The sequence below is a fragment of the Sinocyclocheilus anshuiensis genome, unplaced genomic scaffold (assembly GCF_001515605.1).
Source record: "Sinocyclocheilus anshuiensis isolate Anshui unplaced genomic scaffold, SAMN03320099.WGS_v1.1 scaffold1346, whole genome shotgun sequence".
Classification (NCBI taxonomy): domain Eukaryota; kingdom Metazoa; phylum Chordata; class Actinopteri; order Cypriniformes; family Cyprinidae; genus Sinocyclocheilus; species Sinocyclocheilus anshuiensis.
Genome location: NW_015555726.1, coordinates 929,268 through 951,274, shown reverse-complemented (window position 1 = coordinate 951,274; position 22,007 = coordinate 929,268). Strand labels below are relative to the sequence as shown.

Below are 22,007 nucleotides of genomic sequence, written 5' to 3'. Positions count from 1 at the left end.
GAAGAAACGCAACTCTCTGTGGGGGTGATGGAGGTTACGAAAGGCCACACCGGCGACACCAGACGACCGTGGAAAAGAGAATCCGTTCTATTACGGCGTCTGGTGGCAGAGAATATTCCAAATCGATCTTATTCTGTCGTCCCGCCATCTACTCGGCCCTTCGGCTAGATGACATGTAATACTCGCCTTGAGGAATCCAAGACCTTAGCACAAAGCGGAGGAACGCTCAATCAATTAAGCAGTCGAGACGGGGGGATAGTGGATGGCAGGGAGGTCTGCTGTTGTGCTGCTCGTTCACAAGAGACGAAGCCTTTATCGATTTCTACTGCCGGCCTCGTTCTCATCATTAGAGAACATTACTGATCTAAAGAGGACCCCTGACCACGCTATTGGTTAATGACTACTTTAAACACAGGAGATGGGCTCAGGAAAGCGGTGTGATCATAGAGTGAACATTTTTTTTAAAAAGTGTCAAAAAAATGTCCAGGTCATATTTTAGTCGAAATGAAAAGGAAATAAATAGTAGCATAGATGTTCCATAAATAACCTTAAAAACTAATTCTCATTAACATAAACAATAATACTCATCTAATAGTTCCATAGTTCTCCCATGATTAAAAATAAAATTCATTACATTGAACAAAAAACATTCAGTAATTCAGTAATTGTATAACTTTCTATCAGTATTACAGTTATAGGAATTGTCATTAAGAATTAATGGGAACTAAAACTATAGCAAAACACTTAGTAATTAGAATGTTTTTTTTTTGTATTACAGTTAACAAAAATTGGGGAGAAAGTGTTGTAATGTTGTAATGTAATGTAAATTGGTATAAAATAGGCTTAATTTTCCTTAAGCAAAGTATAATTTATTTATTTATAACATAACTATATATATATTACATTTTTATTAGCATTACAGTAATTGGAATTGTCATTAATAATAATGAGAATTAAAAACAAACTATAGTATTTTTGGAGGAAAGTGTTAAAAATCATGAACATGTCACAATTTAGACTAATAGTCTAAAAATTGGCTTCATTTTCTTTAAGCATACATTTTTATTTTGATTATTACTGATTGATTTGTTTCTTTCTTTTGATTTTTGGGTTAAATTGACCTTGAAATGGTTTTGTTAGATTCACCAAATTCCTCCATTCAGTCAAGTGCCACGGTCTAAGGTAGTACAAAAGAGTTCTGTTTGCACACAATATAACGTTAGTCTAATCGTTGTCATGTGTGAAATTACACTCCAAAGAGCAGTATGTACTTTATCTGACAGTTTACGATTAATACGCCGCATATCTAAACAAATATAACTGGTTACTTGAGGTTATTTGTTGGAGTCTTACACTATACTTTCTGTTCATGAACACAGACTCCACAGCAATGCCACACAATACGATGCTAAATATATAAAATCAATTCCACCTTATATTCCCTTTCTCTGTCTGTCTGTCTGCCTCTCTCTCTCTCTCTCTCTCTCTCTCTCTCTCTCTCTCTCTCGTAAAGGGCTTGTTTGGAATTATGTGAGGTAGTCTCAGTAAACTGGCTTTGGAAACCCTGCTCTAAAGGATCGGTCACAAAATCTTTGCTTTGTCTTCATCCCTAGAGAGACGTGTGGTTTTCCATTCCTATCACCACTGCTCTCTGGTTTTAACCACCTGTAGGAACTCCCGTTTTCTTTGCTCAAACCTCTGTTCTGAACTGCTGGAAACAAGCTGTCTCTGTGAATGTGGATGTCTATATCAATCATATATGTCCTCATTCATATTTCAGTCACTAAACCACACAAGAGTGTTAGGTTCAGACATGCAGTGCTGTGAAACCTTGCCTGACCATTAGAAGCGAAACAGAGAACAAAGCATGCATTGCATTCCACAAACTCAGAATGCTCAAAACTCAAATCAGAATGCGATTCACAATACAATGCAGTTGGGTTGCATTCATAACATTGCTAAACTATAGCAGACTATACATTAAACCGTACTCTTCCGCAGCCAGTTTTCCCTTCCAGGTCAACTACTAACAGAATTTTGCTCAGCTACTTGGTTAAATGTCAATATGTTTATACTGAGTTAGCTGAATAACAAGACATATAGTTTAATAATACACCTAGAGGTAACTCTGTTTGTTACCACCAACACAAGAGCATGTGTTAAGTGAGTTCAACAGGGTCACACACTTGCAATACGCTAGTCAAGCATTCACAAACACAACCACGTATCTGTGTTCCGCATTTTAAACTCCTTAATCATGATAGAAGATGAATTGAGGAGTATAGTGAAGACCGGAGGCAATAATTTACGTTTCTTAAAAATTCCAAAATCACTAATCTACCTGCAATGTTTTGGTATAAGAAACATTTATGCATGCCTACAGAAATAGTGGCATTAAAATATACAACGGTTAGAGTGCCTAAAGCCATTTGTAATACTCAGTATAATCCGACTTTATCTCAAATAAGAACACACATCACAGTAATGATAGCACTTGCTTAAATATTTATTAATATTACTGAACAGTAATATCGTTCAGTAATATTAATTTGCCTTTGGTACTAATTATTTTAGCAGCCAGGAAAATGTGTTTAAAGTGAAAGTCTAGACTGTTCCATTTAAATGTAAATTATCTGAAATGGGTAAAATTTTCACAACATATATTATGTTAGTAAAATGAACAATGTTCAGTATTTCAATGAAATAATATTCATTACATATTTAAAAAAAATCAGTTGTACAATTCAGTCATACGATATTTATACAACTGGCACCAACCTCACAGCTAAAATATATTGAAGGTACTATGTTTGCATGGCGTTAGCATGTTTGACCAAACCAGAGACAAGTTTAAATTGAAAGATATCAAAACTAATAAAAATACTGAACATCTAGCAGATACGATCACAATCATATAGACAGAACTTTACTGAGCTTATGTTGAAAAATTGTTTCAAAGCCATTTTAGCATGTTTGTGCTTGACGAAACTGGGAACACTATTCACTATTAAATGTGGGGTAAGCGATTTTTCAAAAATGCTTTAGAAAACTGATTCGGGCCGAATAGCAAAACAAACTTGTAGCAATCAGCAGTAAGGGGCGTGTCTACTCATGATGTGGAGGAGAGAGAGTTCAGTGCACAGGACGGACATTAGCTGAGCCGAGCGACAGAAAGATAGAGTTAGCGGATAAAAAACAAAAGAGGAAAACATCTGCGGAACAAACGAAGGCTTAAGGCAATAAGGCAAGAAGTAGGACCCGTGTAAATATCGGATCAGCTTTCCAGCACTGGAGAGAACTCAAGGAGCAGAAGGCCTGCGATCAGACTCCGAGGTTGCTTTGTTTCTTCTCGATAGGTGAGTAACACGTACCGTGTCTGCGCCGCAACAGCTAAAGTCTGTCTAGTACACTGGACGCGACAAAGCGACCATTGAAAATCATTTGAAATTCGTGTCAATACATCATAAATAGAACGCCGCAGCAGTTTTCTGTCTGGGATTTGTCGTGCCATGCCGCATCCAGTGTAGACCATAGATATGTATATATATAAATATATCTATGGTGTAGACCAGTGGTTCTCAAACTGGGGTACGCGTACCCCTGGGGGTACGTGAGATGACGGTGAGGGGTACGCGAACAAAATTCTGAGTTTTGGCATTCATTTAATACCCAACTTAAAGCAACATTAAAACCGAACGTATTTCTGAACGTATTTCGTATTTGCTTCTAATGTAAAAACAGGAAAATGGGGGTCCCGTAAACGGTCAAATACATGATATCCAATCAGCTTACCTCATTTTTTGCGGTCAAAACTGACTGCATCCACACAAGCAGCTGCATGTGATAGGATGGCTGCTGAATATGCTGCTTTAGCAAATCACGCTGCTGTTCAATGTATCTTTAAAGTAGATCTTCACTTAATAGCATGAAGAGGAAATATTGACACGCAAGTTCTATTTTGCAACGAAATAATAGTTCCAATGAAATCCGTATCATCTGGTGTGTGTCTCCAAGCATCATACAGCAGTGTTTCGTTAGTGAACGAATATGCGGCTTTGAACGATTTGGAGAGTCAGTGATTAATAACCCATTCATAACTACAGAATTTTGCTTCGTTACTGAATGAATGAATGAATGAATGAATGAATGAATGACGCGACACCTGTCTCATTAAGACAGCGACTTGCCGCCACCTATTGGCTGTTTTATTTTTAAATCTACAAGTATCACTTCGATTTGCCATCATTTATTGCTTTATTTATTATATTAATAATACACTTAATGAAATGTTAAGAATATGACATAAAACATGACATACAATTAATAAGGATAGAAAATATTTGCCTTTATAAAGGTAAAAAATGCACCTGTAAATCAATTTAAGGGTGCAAATATTGTCCTTTAATAGAAAAGGTGTGACTGCGGTCTAAGTGGAAGAGAGGGGGTACGCAGAAGAATGTTAAATGCCCCAGGGGGTACGCCGCTGTAAAAAGATTGAGAACCACTGGTGTAGACAGCATCACTGATTATAATGAGTTCTATAGTATATTATTTTGTCACGTTGCGCCACTCGCGTCCGGTGTAGACATGGTGTAACATTGGTTTTGCTTTGTTTCACAGAACTAATCGTTGCCTGGGTTGCGTACGTATGTGTGGGGCGGAGCTATCAAAATAGGGGCGAGACCCTTTTGGGGTAGGGGCGTGTTTGTTTTGGTGATTTCAAATGTCAACATTGGCTACCAGAAATCGCTTACCCCACTTTTAACTAGTTGCTTATTAGCATGCATATTACTAGCATATTAGCTGTTTATATAAAGCTATAATATTAATGCCTTATTCAGCACGACCATATTCTAGATCACTTAACCCTACTCAATACCTAAACATAACTAATACAACAATTACCTTACTATCAATATGACACAAATTAAAAGTTTATCGAGATGAAAACTCTTAGTAAAGTAGTGAATGTGTTCCCTAATTTAATGTGTTACCACAAAATTGAGCATGTTACTTTGCCCTTCTCTGTAATCTAATATTTAGCTTGTATTTTTTCAGTATGATATTGCAAATACGGCATACTCAGTGAGAGAAGATCGTGACCCTGTATGTAAATATTAGAGTCTCTTTGTGCTGTAAACGCAATTTCTGGTTGGACTATCCCGTGAAGACTCCGGTTACCACTCACACTTTCACCCTGATATGATATCAGTGTCAGGCCTAAAATAGAAAGAGACTGTAGCTTATTACCTCTGTGTAGTGTGATTCACTTTTTAGAGTGTGATGACATACTTCACAAGATCATGTAAATTCCTAGGTGGTAGAACAAACGCGGTGAACTTTTAATAAGGACATGCACTTGATACTGATATTTCAGCATTTCTGTTGCTATCTGAAGAAAAAAAAAATCTGATGAGACAGATCTGAATGCAGAAAGGGCCACACTGGGCCCCCATCCAGTCCATGGCCCCGGGGCCTGAATTAAAAAGCTCTTTAAAAGAAAATTCACTCCACAATTACAGCATGTTCTATATTTCCACAAGACTAATGTCACCCGAGCTCTCACTTAAATAAATGAGTTATATAATTAACCATCAAATTAATTAACTTTACAAGTGACACACTTCAGCAACTCTGGAGGGGGAAGAAGATTTGATTTGGTGGAACTGTGTCACTTCTGTCAGCGCTGACATGTGTGGGCCGCATTAACGTCCTGTGGATTTCGCTCATGCCGACACATGCAGCGGCGAGGTGATCATTAAACACATGAAGGACAGAGCCGAGAAAGAGAGACAGATACGCTTTGGGGGACAGCTCACTTCTGTCTCGAGTACTTTGATGATTCTTCAGAGAAATGAGCGAGTGAACACTTCGACAAATGCTGCAAAGGTGGCAATTTAAGCAAGTGTCGACGTTCTCCTCCCATTGAAGCAGCTGCCTTGCTTTTCTGACTCAGACGGGAAGCATGATGCCTGCTGAACTGGCATCAAACGTGCCACTAGATCCCGCCGACATTGGTTGCTGCTGTGGGTTAAACTGAATATTTTGAGATAAGAATGCGGTTTTGGAAGTAAAACTTTGCAAATGACATCAAAGTAGCTATGCGACTTTTGTACTGACCCTCATTTCATTATAAACCTGTATAATCATAATCAAACTTGGCACATCAATTGATGCTGTATTTCGCACCATGTTTGACTTGATGCCAAACTACACTGGTTCTTGCACGTATCCGTAACAAATTTGACACATAAAGTTTGAATCTGTGGAAGTGTGAATGAGATTTGAGAGCTACCGAAAAGAGTGATTTTTCATTAAAACCGCACAGAGGTGAAGTGTGCGATTTCTGCATTTGTGTGCAATTTCTTTTTTACCAAAAAAAACACATTAATTAAACACTTTACCTTCATGCCAGTGTTTTCAGGCAGTGAGTTGCAATGTCCCAATCTCATACACTGGTTGAACGCTGTTGTCTGGCCCGATCAAGACACTCAGACAAAGTGCAATTCGGTGCCACTAGTAGCACAGAAATTACATACACTGATTTTACATTTCCATAGTGCTTTATAGTCATTTAGGAGCAAGGCAGCTCCAAATCAGCAACTATCATTATATGGAAATAAGCAGCCTGAACATCTGCTAAATATATTTTGTTTGTGTTTGTGTGTGTGTGTGTGTTGTGTGTGTGTGTGTGTGTGTGTTCCTGGTACGCCCTACATTATGGAGATCAGATATCCCAGTAAGTATAGTAATACAAGTAAATATTTTTTGGTCCCCATGAGGAAACAAGCTTATAAATCATATAGAATGAAGCAGAACGTTTTCTATGAGGGGTTGGGGTAATGGGAATACAGTTTGTACAGTATAAAAACCATTATGTCTATAAAACATGGAAACCCAACATGGGTGCATGCAAGTTGCATGAAAGAAATTCAGTTTGACAGATTTGGAACGACATAAGGGCAAGTAAACAATAACAGAATTGTATTGTATGGTGAACTAACCCTTGAAACTACATTAAACTGATGCACTAGACACTGCACAGGGTAAATAAGTGTCTTTCTAGCTCATATGTCATGCTATTGTCAGTCATTAACAGTTTAATGTACCATAAACACAAGTTGCTGATATGGCTGCCCATCCACTATATTGCCGTTTTGCCCTTGAGCAAGTCAAGTAACCCCAAGATGCTCCAGGCCTAAATAAAGACTTCTTCAGTGGGCGACGATGCATAACAAATCTAACTGTCCTGTATTCACTGTACTGTATATAGCACTTGATAAGCAATTCCTGTATTTTTGTCTCTGATATTCTTTGTGCTCAACAGAGGAATGAAAACAGATCTTGAGTGAAGAGTTTCACCATGAAACCAATTATCTCTGATCAAATATAAACAGTATTTATGGGATTCAGAGAGAGACAGCAATACTCGACATCAAATTTGCACATCCGAGTGATGCGATTTCACATTTTTACATAGACAACATTAAGATGAACTTTAGTTTAATATTCTGAAATAACTTCCATTTTTCACCTCATTACCAGAGGAAACTACTGAATAATCCCATGCAGCACTATGTATCTTGCACTTGACTGATGGAGGCAAAGACGCAGCTTGGCTAAACTTCATTTGCATTTCAGGTTTGTAAAATGATTTTTGGTGCAAATTTGTACTCTCGAGAATGTTGCAATTATTAAAAGTTCTGTTCCCCAGGAGTCTGCATTTAAATCATGACACACCATTTAGCTTGTCATCTTTAGAGTCTGAAAAATACCCATCCTGTCTTCCTAATTGGCCTTTGTGTGAACGTGTTTAATTCTCAAGACTTTATAAAGCAAGTGGTGCCATCAAAAATACACACAGCTTTTAATATTTTCAACATTTTCTTTTTCAGCAATGGAAATAATATTGCTCTCGTTTTCATCTCCGCAGTGTGTGTTTGTCTCTGTGGATCATAATTTGGCTCATTCTTTTCACAGCCTTTGATGGACTGCAGCTTATAATGAATGACTTTTACAGTTATTAGCACTTCTCTTTGAGGAGGTCAGTGTGTGAATGTGCTTTTCAACTGAAAAGAGAACGAACGAGAGATCATTCTGATATTCCGAGGTCTCTTGGAGCAAATTCAATAAACTAGGCCACTTTAGTGCAAAAACCTTATTCACCAACCACATGCAAAACAGTTTAACCAGATGCTGGTGTGCTGCTAGTTTCTGTCTGTTAATGATAATACAAAATGCATACTTTAATACACTGTAGTATAGTAAACAGCAATGACAAAAATAGCCTAAAATATTGAACTAAAATAAAAACAGAAGATTAACAAAGAACAAATACTAAACTAAGGGTGTGTTTACACCTGTCGTTTGGTTCTATTGGCTCTTTTGCTCCGGATAAAGAAAGAAAATGATACATTTAGTCCTGGTTTGCTTAAGTGTTCACACTGTTATTTTTAACACCAAACCTAAAGACACATAACAAATGGCAAAAAGATACAGTCACAAAATGACTGGACAGCTACTTACCGAGCATCCAAAAAGATGATGTATACTGTACTAAATGCGCTTCCTGTATGTGTGCACATATGGTGGTATTTTTACCAGCTTATAACTCACGAAAAGCTTATTGAATGTATAAAGGAATTCAGGAATTCTTCTGTTGCACACACAGAGATTTTGTCCTTTTTAGGGTCACGTCTTGTGACATCACCTACTGTTTTTGGTTCATTTAGATGTCTCTGGTCTATGTTGTAGGGCTGGGTAAAAGATATTGATTTCTCGATTTTAATCGATTCTCATTTTTATGAAACAATATAGATTCAGAAATCCTAAGAATCTATTAGTCTAGCCTGTCTGGTAATGAACGGAACATTGTAGCGTGCCTCCCATCCCAAGTTGCAATAAGCTTTGTGATTTGTTACTTTTGATATGAAGTCTCAGATTTCTAATTCTGTCCATTTTATTACAATAATCAAATATTAAATGCCGTTTTGGCGCTGTTTAATGTGGAGTGACAGATCGCTATGAACTGATCATCTCCTCCGGTTTAATAGCAGTTACAGCATGAAATAAACATGAATGAACATCCGAAGGTATGTTAAAAGAAAGAGTACAACTTACCGAAATCTGTATCCTGTTTCATGTAATCACTCAAACAGTGTTTCAAATGCGGAAAGACGACAATAGCTTGTAAACAGTATATCACACAACGTCACATTTACCACAGAAAAACGAATTCGGTGACCATGAACTCATTAGTCAGCTAGAAAAAAATTTACTCTAGAGAGGAGCATTTTGCTAAATATGCACCATATAACATATTCATTATAATTTTTGTTACCGTTCTTCAATATTTAATTTATGTTGAATTCTGCATAAATCTGTCAAGTTTTTGTTACAACCATCAGTTAAATGTTTATATTTCAAAAAACGAATTGGAGTTGAAATAGGCTATAATTATGTAATTTAAAGTTAAAGTTAGTATTATAACTTTAATATTACAAAAACTTTGAGTATATTTTAAGTGTTTGTATACAAATCAGCAAATTTCAACCTTCCATATTACTGACTCTCAGGTATATTTTATAACATTAGTTGAGAGATTTTTTTTTCCTTGAGAAAATTTGCCATGTCCTGTACCTGATATCCAAAATAATCAACACTGAATCAAATTGAATCGAACTAGTAATTGAATTGAATCGCAAGCTTGTGAAGAAGAATAATCAAATCCAATTGTGAAATTTGTGTCAAAACCCAGCCCTACTATGTTGTGTTCATATATCAGTCAAAACACAGTTCATATGGAAGTGGACAGAGACCCAGCTTTTCAGGGTTCTCATCCACTTGTTTGATGCACACCAAGGTTCAAATGGCAGCATTCACACTTATTCAAATGATCCGCACTGACAGTTTAACTCCTGACAAGCATAAACACACCCAAAAACTTAAAATGAAGCAAATATGAATTAAATTTAAATTAAAATACAAAGAAAATTATGAAAAACTAATTAGACAAGACTGACTGACTGACATGTAAAACAGACAATTATAGCTCAGTTGTTGCATTTTTTGATAAACACACTGTATATCATCATGGGCAGATTTGCGATGTGAAAAAAAAAAAACCCAACAACTAAAAGTAGTTACAAACAAAATAAAAACTTTGCACTTACAAACAAAAAATTACAAACAAAAAAATAAATAAATAACAATTAAAACTAAACTAAATAAAAAATCAAAATAGATTTTAAAAATCATAATACAATTAAAAACTGGTAAAACTTTCAGCATTTTAAAGCATGCCAGGTTGCGTGCGCTACTTTGCATTCTCCACAATCTCCCACTCAGAACAGACCCAGAAGATTATATCATACAATTGCAATTGCATTAGATGCTAATTTTGCCCATATTTGCCCTGTTACCTGATTTGCATAATTCCATCAGTAATTCAAACGCTAAAACAACTCAGACAACATGCACTATAAACAACACCCTCAGTAGCTGCGATTCATTCTTGTGAGCTCCCTTTAATCTTTAAAAGAGCAGTATAGGGTTTAAATTGCTGCAGGCAACTGCTAACAAGTAAACACCTTTCTCCATTGCCGTGTCTCTCTATCTCTACTTCCTCTAACTCTGTGTGCCATCTACTGCTGCGTCCGTAGCAATAAAGACCAGTAAAGAAGGATGAGGGGAAATATCGAGATAGAAATCAGAAGATCCTATTATGTCTAACCCACTAGAGATAGTGATGCATACAAACAACACACTAAGAGGCAAGAGGGCAACCAATAATTCAAAAAGTGACAACAAATCACAGATATAATTCATCTTCCAGGGGAGAGAGTCGGATTATACGCTGACTAGGCAGGCTGTGGCTTTCCCAACACTCTGAACAACAAGACAAACTATGGGTGGACTATAAAGTGAAGTCTACAAGTGAAAATACTGGTTCTAGTTTATTAAAATGATTACATTACAACTTATAATGGGTATAAATTATATTGGATGAGCAGCCATGGAGTAAGTCATGCTAGGTGATAATTATAGCAAAATAAACACTTTCAGGAGGATACAAAACACAGATTACCTTGTCAGGGTTTATTTTGCAATAATGACCGGCTGACTGCACATTATCCCTTACATATCGGTGTACTGAAGTGTGCATCTGTGCATATCTGTGTTTGTGTGTGTGTGCTTTTTGGATGAGTTAGTGACAGGCGGTAAATGAGGTGTAAGAGCAAATGTGAATGTGCTGGAACGCCGGGAGACTTTTGAATCGTATCTATCTCTGACACCTGCCAATCTAAAATCATTTGTATATCGTCTCAGAACGCTGTCAGAGAGCTGTTCCTCTCTGTAGGTTAAAATGCTTCCAGGGGGATCTGGTTTACAGTACGGTTGTTTAAGCTGGAACAATGTCAAATACATTAGCCTGGGGACGACACTGATGCAGCACAAATTAAAATGTGCTAGTACTTTATCCTTCTCCGCACTACTTACGCAGACACGCTCTTAAAAATAATGGTTTTTGCAGCACCGTAAGTTCAGAAAAGAGCCCCTTTCTTATCAAGAACTCATTTACACTGTATACAGAGCTTCAAAAAAAATTATTGATATTACATTATACGTTCTTCAGATCAGAGTATACTGTAGGTTATTGCTTTCTAATGATTTTCACCACCGAAATGCTCTTCAGACTGCATAACTTAGTAGAAAACCGCTACTTTGGTGAGAATCTATCAAGATTTTTCCTTAAAAGTGCATATTTCAGTCAGAAATATCAGATCAAATATTTTTTTCATTTTTTATGTGTAGCCTATTTCTGTCTTAAATCTAGAAACACTATGGCAACGTGTATTTGAACTTTTGGGGCTTTTAGTCCATTTCTGGTCATCTGTATTCTAGTGTACTCCTAAAAGTTGACATAATTGACTTTCAACACATATACATGTAAAATGTACAGTCTTTCTATTCTAGGAAAGCAGATGAAAATTCATGGCATTTTGTCAGTGCCTCTTCCCCAATATCACCTGCCACCCAGACAAAGCAAGCAGCTACTTCTCTTTTCATAGCTGCCCAAAAAGCTAATTGTTAAATCAATCAATCAATCAATCAATCAATCAATCAATCAATCCTTCCATATGATCCATCACAACTTTGTTTCAATAAATGAATCAAGAAAACTGTGCATGGAAGCCTTATAAACAAATATTATTTTATAAAGATCTTTAAGGGGGAACAAAACAAAGTAGGCTATATAACTGCACCAGAAAGTGAAAAACTCACAATAGCTAGGTTTCCATTGTGAAACCCCATCCACCTCCGAAAGCAATAACCGCATTCATTGTGTTTCGTCTGCTCTTTCTGAGGTGCAAGTAATTTATTATATATGAAAATTACTATATTCAGTAACTTCTCCTACTTTTCTTAGTGATTTATAGTGCCAGTTTATCAGGAAGTGACGATTTTGTTCACTCTGACTCGTTGGATGGAAACAGTGCTTGTTCGCAAATGTTTTATGCGATATTCCAATTTTGCGCATAAGTTAAATTCGAAACTTTGGATGGAAAACAGGCTATTGAGCTTCAAAAAAAATTATTGATATTACATTATACGTTCTTCAGATCAGAGTATACTGTAGGTTATTGCTTTCTAATGATTTTCACCACCGAAATGCTCTTCAGACTGCATAACTTAGTAGAAAACCGCTACTTTGGTGAGAATCTATCAAGATTTTTCCTTAAAAGTGCATATTTCAGTCAGAAATATCAGATCAAATATTTTTTTCATTTTTTATGTGTAGCCTATTTCTGTCTTAAATCTAGAAACACTATGGCAACGTGTATTTGAACTTTTGGGGCTTTTAGTCCATTTCTGGTCATCTGTATTCTAGTGTACTCCTAAAAGTTGACATAATTGACTTTCAACACATATACATGTAAAATGTACAGTCTTTCTATTCTAGGAAAGCAGATGAAAATTCATGGCATTTTGTCAGTGCCTCTTCCCCAATATCACCTGCCACCCAGACAAAGCAAGCAGCTACTTCTCTTTTCATAGCTGCCCAAAAAGCTAATTGTTAAATCAATCAATCAATCAATCAATCAATCAATCAATCAATCCTTCCATATGATCCATCACAACTTTGTTTCAATAAATGAATCAAGAAAACTGTGCATGGAAGCCTTATAAACAAATATTATTTTATAAAGATCTTTAAGGGGGAACAAAACAAAGTAGGCTATATAACTGCACCAGAAAGTGAAAAACTCACAATAGCTAGGTTTCCATTGTGAAACCCAGTGATGGAAATGCTGAATTTCGAATAAAAATGCCTTAATTCGCAAAAAAGTTTTTACGCTCGCTTGAGGTGGTTTTTGACTTGTGCGAAAAAGGGTTAATGCGAATAATGGGAGATGGAAATGCATTTTGCGAATAAATTCCTCCAAGCGCATCAAAAAAAGTCATGTGACTTTGCACTATGGTACGGCAAATCCTGACTAACCAGCGGACCGATCTTGTTCCACAGCATCTGAAATGTTGTTATATGGTCATTCGGAAATGCCCGAGCAAAGTCTGTCATCAAAGTATTTCTGTATAATTGCCTCCCAGAACTGTTAAACGACTGCGTTCCCAAACAGCAGCATCCACCTCCGAAAGCAATAACCGCATTCATTGTGTTTCGTCTGCTCTTTCTGAGGTGCAAGTAATTTATTATATATGAAAATTACTATATTCAGTAACTTCTCCTACTTTTCTTAGTGATTTATAGTGCCAGTTTATCAGGAAGTGACGATTTTGTTCACTCTGACTCGTTGGATGGAAACAGTGCTTGTTCGCAAATGTTTTATGCGATATTCCAATTTTGCGCATAAGTTAAATTCGCAACTTTGGATGGAAACCCAAGGCCTGTTTTGTCAGGTGACGCAATGCAGCATGACATCATGGTATATGACTATTGACACTAGTTAAGTCCCTCCCTAGTGCTCTGATGTTTACTTGAACACTATAGAGAATAAATGTGTCATGCCATGTAATGTCAATGGCATTTTAAGTGCTTTAGTGTACTGTTATTGTTGCTAAAGGCCATCTGTCAGAAAATATCTTTACCTGAGTGGTTCACAGTACTGCACACGTGCAGGTGTTGAAGTAAACAAACACTTTCTTCATCGCTGGCAAACGGTAGGATGCCTTTCAAAGTTTTGTTTCAAATCGACTGTAGGTAAATATCCACCTCATACAGCTCTTTTTGTTGTCTTTGCTGAAAAGTATCCCGTTACTGTACTAATTTTAGCTGTTCGAATCATCGCGAACCGATTCAGACCGTTCATTTCAGTTCATTAAAGAGAACAGACCCAAAAGAGTGATTAATTCACGAAAGTAAAATAGATTCGCTAGTTCTGAACTTAAATGCCGAAAGCAAAAATGCCTATTTGGGTTATGTGTGCTTACATATAAAGATATGGCAAAAATTAATAAGGGGAGTATGCTATTATGAATTCTGCTTTACCTGACAAAAATGTATTTATTTGTTTGTTTGTTTACAAGAATTTACCTGACAGGTGTCTACAGTGTTAACTGATACGCCTGAAGCACTATACAATAAACTGACTGATTTATGTTTGTCATGCATCCTGGCATTTGTTGCCTAACCTAAGTTAACTAACCATAGGTGTTAGGTCAAGATTTTAACTCCTGTCGCACTGTAAACAATTTTACTATAAGACCACCAAAGTCATATTTACAATGTATCTCTAAACAAATAATTTATTCAGCTTCGTGGCATAAATAGATGTTACAAAATTTCTAAACGGCGCAAATACTGTAAATAAATAATAATGAATGTTAACTGCTCCAAATAGACTACTTTCCACTGACTTAAAGATCTTTTATGAATCTTTCATCTCTATAAAGAACAACCGTAAAGCTGTTGAGACATCACATTTGCTGAAAAAGATAATTTTGTTCTAAGGTGAAAAAGATAGGCCTATAATTTTCTTATTAATATCTTGTACGGTTCATATTTCCTTATGACTCTGTATTCCCCTGTTGACAATAACAATAAAAAAAAAGAATCGCAACGTATTTCGTCATCTTAAAACAAATTCAAAATATAGCAAATAATACAATAACGTTAATAATAATAATATTGCAACATTACAATCTACAGCTTTAAAAGATCTTTTAATTCAACTAAAAGGTCACACTGTGGGTCACTCGTCGTCATGTGATAGAAATTATCTGGTCAGAGTTCACCAAACTTCATATGAGCTTGTGTTTCCGGTCTTCAGCAGTCACATGCTTATGAAGTCAGTGGAGCTAAACATGTCGTGTGGCCGCCCCTTAATTGTGAGGGCGGTACAATAATAATTTAATTTAAATTCATTGCTTGATATGTGAAAATCTAGGTGGCACAATGCCCACCCCATCTCCCCCCACAGTGCCTACCCTACTTAAGGTGAGCTTTCCTTATTAGCTGATGCAACATCTCAGGTGAGGCTGATTTTCTTGCAGCAGACTAGTCACAAATTGTGTAAACAAGCCCAGCATCACGTGTCTCACTTAGGCCCCGGCACCTGCCCTGACATTCCACTGAGACGCCGCCGAGATACAGAGAGGTTGCAGCCTCTTCACTCACAGCAAAACAGCATGAGAACAGAGTGCATTTCGCCTGAAACGACTGCTCGCTGCGTGCATCACATTAGAGGCTCCTGATTGTGCGATAATGTTTCGTTCTGAATGTTATTCAGCTATGAGCGCTTTGGGATCTAACCAAACAGCATAACCGTGACTAATCTGCTTTTATTAAGGTCAGCCGAAACATCCAAAAGACATCAATTCCTCCAAATGCTTTCCAAACATAGCCTCGTTTCCAACAGAGCCCCCCCCCCCCACTGAGACACGAGTCCTCTCCGCTCGAGGGTCAGGGGCATGAGAGATCATGAGACCTCTGGGTGAGTCGCCGCCGCTGGACTTGTGACGGTCTGCCGAGGCAGCCAAACCAGAGCAGCTGTTCTTTGTGTGAGAGTTGCTCAAAATCGCTAAAGCGCCCTCCCCTCCTGCTGCCCCACACACGCGGTTAATTCTCCCTGGTGGCTGAACGCGATCAGGCATCAGCAGAGAGAAAGAGAGAGACTCGTCAGACGCGTAGCCTGAAGCAAATGAAATGCTCCCGACTCGGCCACAATCGATGACACCATCATCTCTTGCTCTAGATAATGATATCTGCGGTTGGGTGCATTAGAAAGAGGCTGTGCTTGCGTGTACGTGTGTGTAGTGACCTGGATAGCTCTTTTACCTTCTCCTTTGTGATGCAGCGTAATCTAGGATTCGCTAATGAGAAAATGCACCCACTTCTTATTCATCCGTCAAGATGATCTTTCCAGCCTATGTGATTGTTGCGTTTCTGCCTCAGATGCCCACATCCGATGCATATTGCATGCAAAGCGCTTGCTAAAATTGCAAACGTCTCTCATCAACGCAACATTTATCAATTTTATTTTAGGCTATGTCATTCATACTTTCATGGCATAATTTATGATAATTCAAATGGGGTGAAAATTTGCAACAAAACCCTCCCTTTAACCATTTGTATTTCCTCTCACTCAACAGCGCACGATGATAGACACCTTTTAGGTGTTAAAAGCTCTGCAACAATTACAACAGCCCCTCTAAGCGGAAGGCACTTTGAGTTTTCAACAAAACCTTTGCGAGAGCTAATTTTGCATGGAGAGATGGGAAAAAAAGGTGCATAATTTATGAAGAAACACTCGATAATTCAAAACTTCAGTGCCTAGTTTACACGCGGCAGCAATTAGCTACCTTGATGCGCAGCTAATAGAACATCTGTGCATGCTGCTTGCACGCATCCACATGTCTGACAAAAGGCGAGAAAATGAGCTGATGCCTGTCTATATATATTTTTATATGCATACAGAGACAGAAATGATGGAAAACAGCAGAACATGTTTTTCCACAGTGCTACAGGTACCCAAAGGGTTAAGTTAATGCAATATTAACATAAGTGAATTGTATTATGTTGAGTGTTGTTAGGCATTACATGAAGTGAAGGCCGCTGTTACTTTTGTAAAATCATTGTAATGCCTAGACTGGCTTATTGCTTTTATAATATGATAATGTTCTAGACACTAATGTTTAATAAAAAGTTACATTCATTAATAATAGTAATAGGAATTAACAATCTTTCCACCAAGTAAGACACTAACTACAAGATTTTTGCAGTTGCAAAACAGCGTAGCAACTTCCAGCGAACAGGAGGTGTTCTCAGAAGGTTCATTCTAACGTTCTGGCAAGGTTATGTAATGTTATGTAATGTTGTTCAAAGTTATGAACAACATTATAGTAATAGAAGGTTCGAACAATGTTATCTGGTCTTTAATAATGTTTGCAAAACGTTATTTATTCATTAATAATAGAACATTCTTTCTGAAACTTTTTTAGTTTGACATTTCGTCTAACATTTTTCAAACATTATTAATTCAGAGAATGTTCAAAAGTAACTTTTCCATAATGTTATTATAAAATGGAACATAATAGCATAAAATTATAAAATGGAACATTTCCTTAATGTTTTCTCTAACGTTTGTATAACAAAACAAAAAAAAAAGAAAAAGTTTTTTTTTTTTTAATGACATTTTGAACGTACAGAGATTTTGAATGTATTGAAAACGTTATTCAGAAATAATCATAACTTGGGAACATTAATAAAATGTTCTTAGAACATATTTTTGATAGCTGGGTTTGTGCATCTTATTTTATGTTCCAAAGAAGTAATTCAGGTTTGGAATGAGATGTAGGTGAGTAAATGAAATGAATTAAAATAAATAAATAAATATAGCACGTGATTATCACCATTTTACTACTGCTTCTAATCAGACTCATCTAATGAAATTCAAAGTCATAACTATCCATTTTTAAAAGCAATCAGCAATATTTTGCCAAGTAGTAATTCTTAGTTAATTTACAGCTATTTTGAATATAATTATTTTCACCCAGCATAATTATGTAACACACATATTGACATAATGACAATCAAAATCCGAAAGGTTTTACCCTCTGAATTAACCTCACATTCATTTTGCATCTTTAGCGTTGCGTCGTATATCTTACAGGATATGAAATCAACAGCTCCGAGAGTGTAAACATCACCTGCATCTGTTCTCGCCACTCCTTTGGCTGTTTTTGTGTGTCTCTCACTACAAAGGAACAACAGCACGCCACAAAGAACAGCTCCCATGGGCCCTGCTAATGCGCTAACATGCCGGGCTCTCTCCTCCACTACTGCTGTTTACCGTGATGGGGACTGACAACCACACACAGCACACAAGTCAACGTGCAAGCCTAAATTAGCTCCCAGACCGCTGAGCATTAATTATGAATTGAGAATAATTGCAATGGGACACGCCAGAGTCAATTCGTTTGGACTGAGCGCTAAGTGTAAATATGACTATGCTAGGAGAAGGACATGGATGCAGCAATAAAACAGAAGTCAGAAACAGGCTTTCGTACGTACCTGCTCATACATACATATTGCACGTGCTGGGGATTGTGTTGAATCAAACACGGTATCAAAGCGACATCGTGAATATTCAGGACTAGCGCCGTGTTAGCATGAGCGTGAGACTAATTCTGCAGTTGTTAAAACAGCCCTGCTGGAGCAAACGAAAGGCTGTTATATGCCAGTTTTTCAGGGATGTGGAAGGTTACAAACACCGTTAGACTATGTGAAAGGCTTCATTTTCTCTTTGTGAAATGATGATGAGGTTAAAACCACCAGGCTGTGTGTCATAGCGAATATAGTGCTAATAAAATGCCCTGTGAATGTACCCAGATGCCTCTATATTGATACACAGTCCAATATAATGTCACATTATTAAGGTTGCTTTATTGTAGAGAGGGGAGCTATTTGCTTCCCCTTTGGTCTAAACTCTTAGATGTTCCCCTCTGGTATTTCAAAATCCAGTCAGATGACTCAAGGACAGAAATATTATTATGAATGGATCTAATTAAGTAATGAGGTATCCAGAACCTAATAAAATAGCATATTATTATGAACCAATAACATTTTGCTCTAAAAATGTCAGAAAAGAAATTAGAGAATAGGCTAAAGCACAAATATTTAAAGGGGTCATATGATGCGATTTCAATTTTTCCTTTCTCTTTGGAGTGTTACAAGCTCTTGGTGCATAAAGAAGATCTGTAAAGTTGCAAAGACTAAAGTCTCAAATCCAAAGAGATATAAAAAGACAGTATAAGTCATTATAATCCGTAATTATGTCCCCACTGGATGCAACAAATTCCTCGTTTATAATGGGTTTTAAAGTTTATGTCTCGTCGCTCCGGCCGGACAGGGCATCACAATATGGTAAGGGGCGTAACATTTCCATCACACGCTTGAGGTATTCGGACAATTACAATGCACTGGATAGCTGGCCAATCAGAGCACACCTCGCTTTTCAGACCGATGAGCTTTGTAAAAATCGACACGTTTCAGAAAGGCGGGGCATAGAGGAGAAATAATAATGTACAGTATGTGGAAAATAATGTGTTTTTTGAACCTTAAACCGCATAAACACATTTCATTACACCAAATACACAAAATAATGATCTTTTTAGCAGCATCATATGACCCCTTTAAATAATAATACTAATAATTAAATAATAATAATAATTGAATAAGGTTTTATGTTTGAGATTTTTTTTAGGCTATTGATTTCTGTCGACTGTTCATGTGAATTAAAACACATTGCGACTATGAATTGTTAAACATATGCAAGATAGATAAGACCAATCATAATTCGGTATGCAAATAGACATTATAAAGTAAACCAAGTGCCGGTTGTATAAACTAGTCTTATTAGTAAGTCATCTTTTTATTTTTTCTTGTTCTTCTTTCTTTCTGGACATAACTTTTTTAAGTCAGTTACATAAAAACATAGATTGGTCTAATTTGAATCCAAAAAAATAAGATTACCCCTTGAATAACTGCTAGTTCTTAAAGGGATAGTTCAACTACAAAATGAAAATGATATCATCAAGTTGGATGGGTTTCTTTCTTCTGTTGAACACAAATTAAGATATTTATTTTGAAGAACGTTGGTAACCAAACAACCGGTAGACGCTGACTTCTTTAGTATGGAAAACATTTTACAATAAAAAATACTATGGAAGTCAATGGCAACCAGCAACTGTTTGGTACATTTAGATTTTTGGATGAACTATCCCTTTAAGACACAGTCTTAACAAAGTGACTAAGTTTATTCAACTGGCCCCAATTTTAGTATCCAAATATTACAATGACATCACTTTTGGTTACATTATAAATGTTTTAAACAATTTTCAAACTGATTTTTACCTAAATATAGTGCATGCAAGGCTGAAACTATCTTTAAAACTAGTTTTGTTTTAATTGCTTAGTGTGATGATATGATAATGACAGCAGGATTATCAATAGTGTTTCATTTCCATAATTGAAGATCAGCTGCGCTCCAGACCATCTTTTTAGGTGAACTCTGGTGTGGTGGGATGCTTCAAAAAAACACTTTAACATCAACCAAACAAACTGAAACCTGACATCAAAATCGCCCTAATACTTAAAGTTTGCGGTTTAGAGAAAACATTGAAGAAACTGAGGAATATCAGTGTGGCGCTGCTGTGTAAACACTATGATATTAACTTCGTCCCAGGGGTTCGGCTGAAATGCATAATATACCTCCAACGTCTTCAGCCCGTCAGTATCAAAAAGGCAACAAGTGTGAGTCTCTTAAGCTCATGTAAAGCAAAATCCCTCCCATCTCTCCAGAGGGAAAGGGTAGAAAGATGCGACGGGAATGTTTTATTTTTCTGTTTCGCTGTTTGGAATAGAGTCATTGAGTTGTAGAGTCCCAGCAGACGTCAGGCTCTGATATCTATAAAACATGCTTCGATAGGGATCAAACGCTTGGATTCCACGGGTCTCCTCCTCCGCTGCTCATTCTGCTCTACTCGTTTATCCATGCAATTGGCGGAGGAGTCCCAGAGAGGGGAGAAAGCAAAGCATGTTAGTACACACGTCAGAGGTGCAACGCTAATGCCTGACCCAAATATGCCGCCAAAGCATGCCGTTTCATGTTCGGAGGAGTGGTACTGGTAAGATAATACGCTGCTAAACAGGGTAACGGGGACAGGCATGCCAAGAGGAAACCAGAAGGGTTACAACCAGCTAATGCTGTGACAACAATAATTCGTATTCACCTGAGGTGCTTTTACAACAGTATTCCAGTGGGCTCATTCTACAATATAAGCATGCTGTCTGATGGCATCATCCTTCGTTCCGTGCATCACCCTCAATGTTTGATGGCTTCAGACTCATCTAGGTGCATCTAAGAAAGAGTTTACTCCAAAAATTCACCTTCCTCTAGCTCAAAACAGTAGAGCATGATGCCAGCAACAGGAAGGTTGTGGGTTTGATTTCAAGGGAATGCATAAACCGATAAAATAAATAACTTGAATACAATGTAAGTTGCTTCAGATAAAACGTGTCTGCTAAATGCATAAATGTAATACAGTATAAGCAGTATGTAAATGTTATGTGTGCATATAATTGTTGCTACTATTCAGCAAAAATGTACAGAATATAGAGTACAGAATATTATATACCATAACGCAATGCACATGACTTGAATCAACCAGAAATTATATCAGCCAAGGTTTTTTTTTTTTCGTTTTCTTAACCTTCTGTTGTATTCTGGTCATTTTGACCTGGAGAAAATGTTCATTTTCCTGAAACTGACTTTACTCACACTTACTTGCTTATTTATTTGTTTGACAATTTTTGTACTCTTTTGGATTTTTTTCCCCACTTTGTTACATTTGTAGTGTTCCCAGTCAAAAGTGAACACCATACAAAATAATTGCATATACATTTCTTGTTATGCTATTTCATTATCAAATATTGGATTCAGTATTTATCAACTTGTTTTCTTTCAATTAACAGTTTTTGAGTAAAT

The 22,007-nt window shown here is 36.9% G+C and overlaps 1 protein-coding gene across 2 annotated transcripts in view; it reads right to left on the bottom strand.

The window, feature by feature from the left end:
- pcdh9 (protocadherin 9) overlaps positions 1-22,007 on the bottom strand; it is a 272,677-nt gene that overhangs the window by 223,948 nt on the left and 26,722 nt on the right. The window lies entirely within an intron of this gene.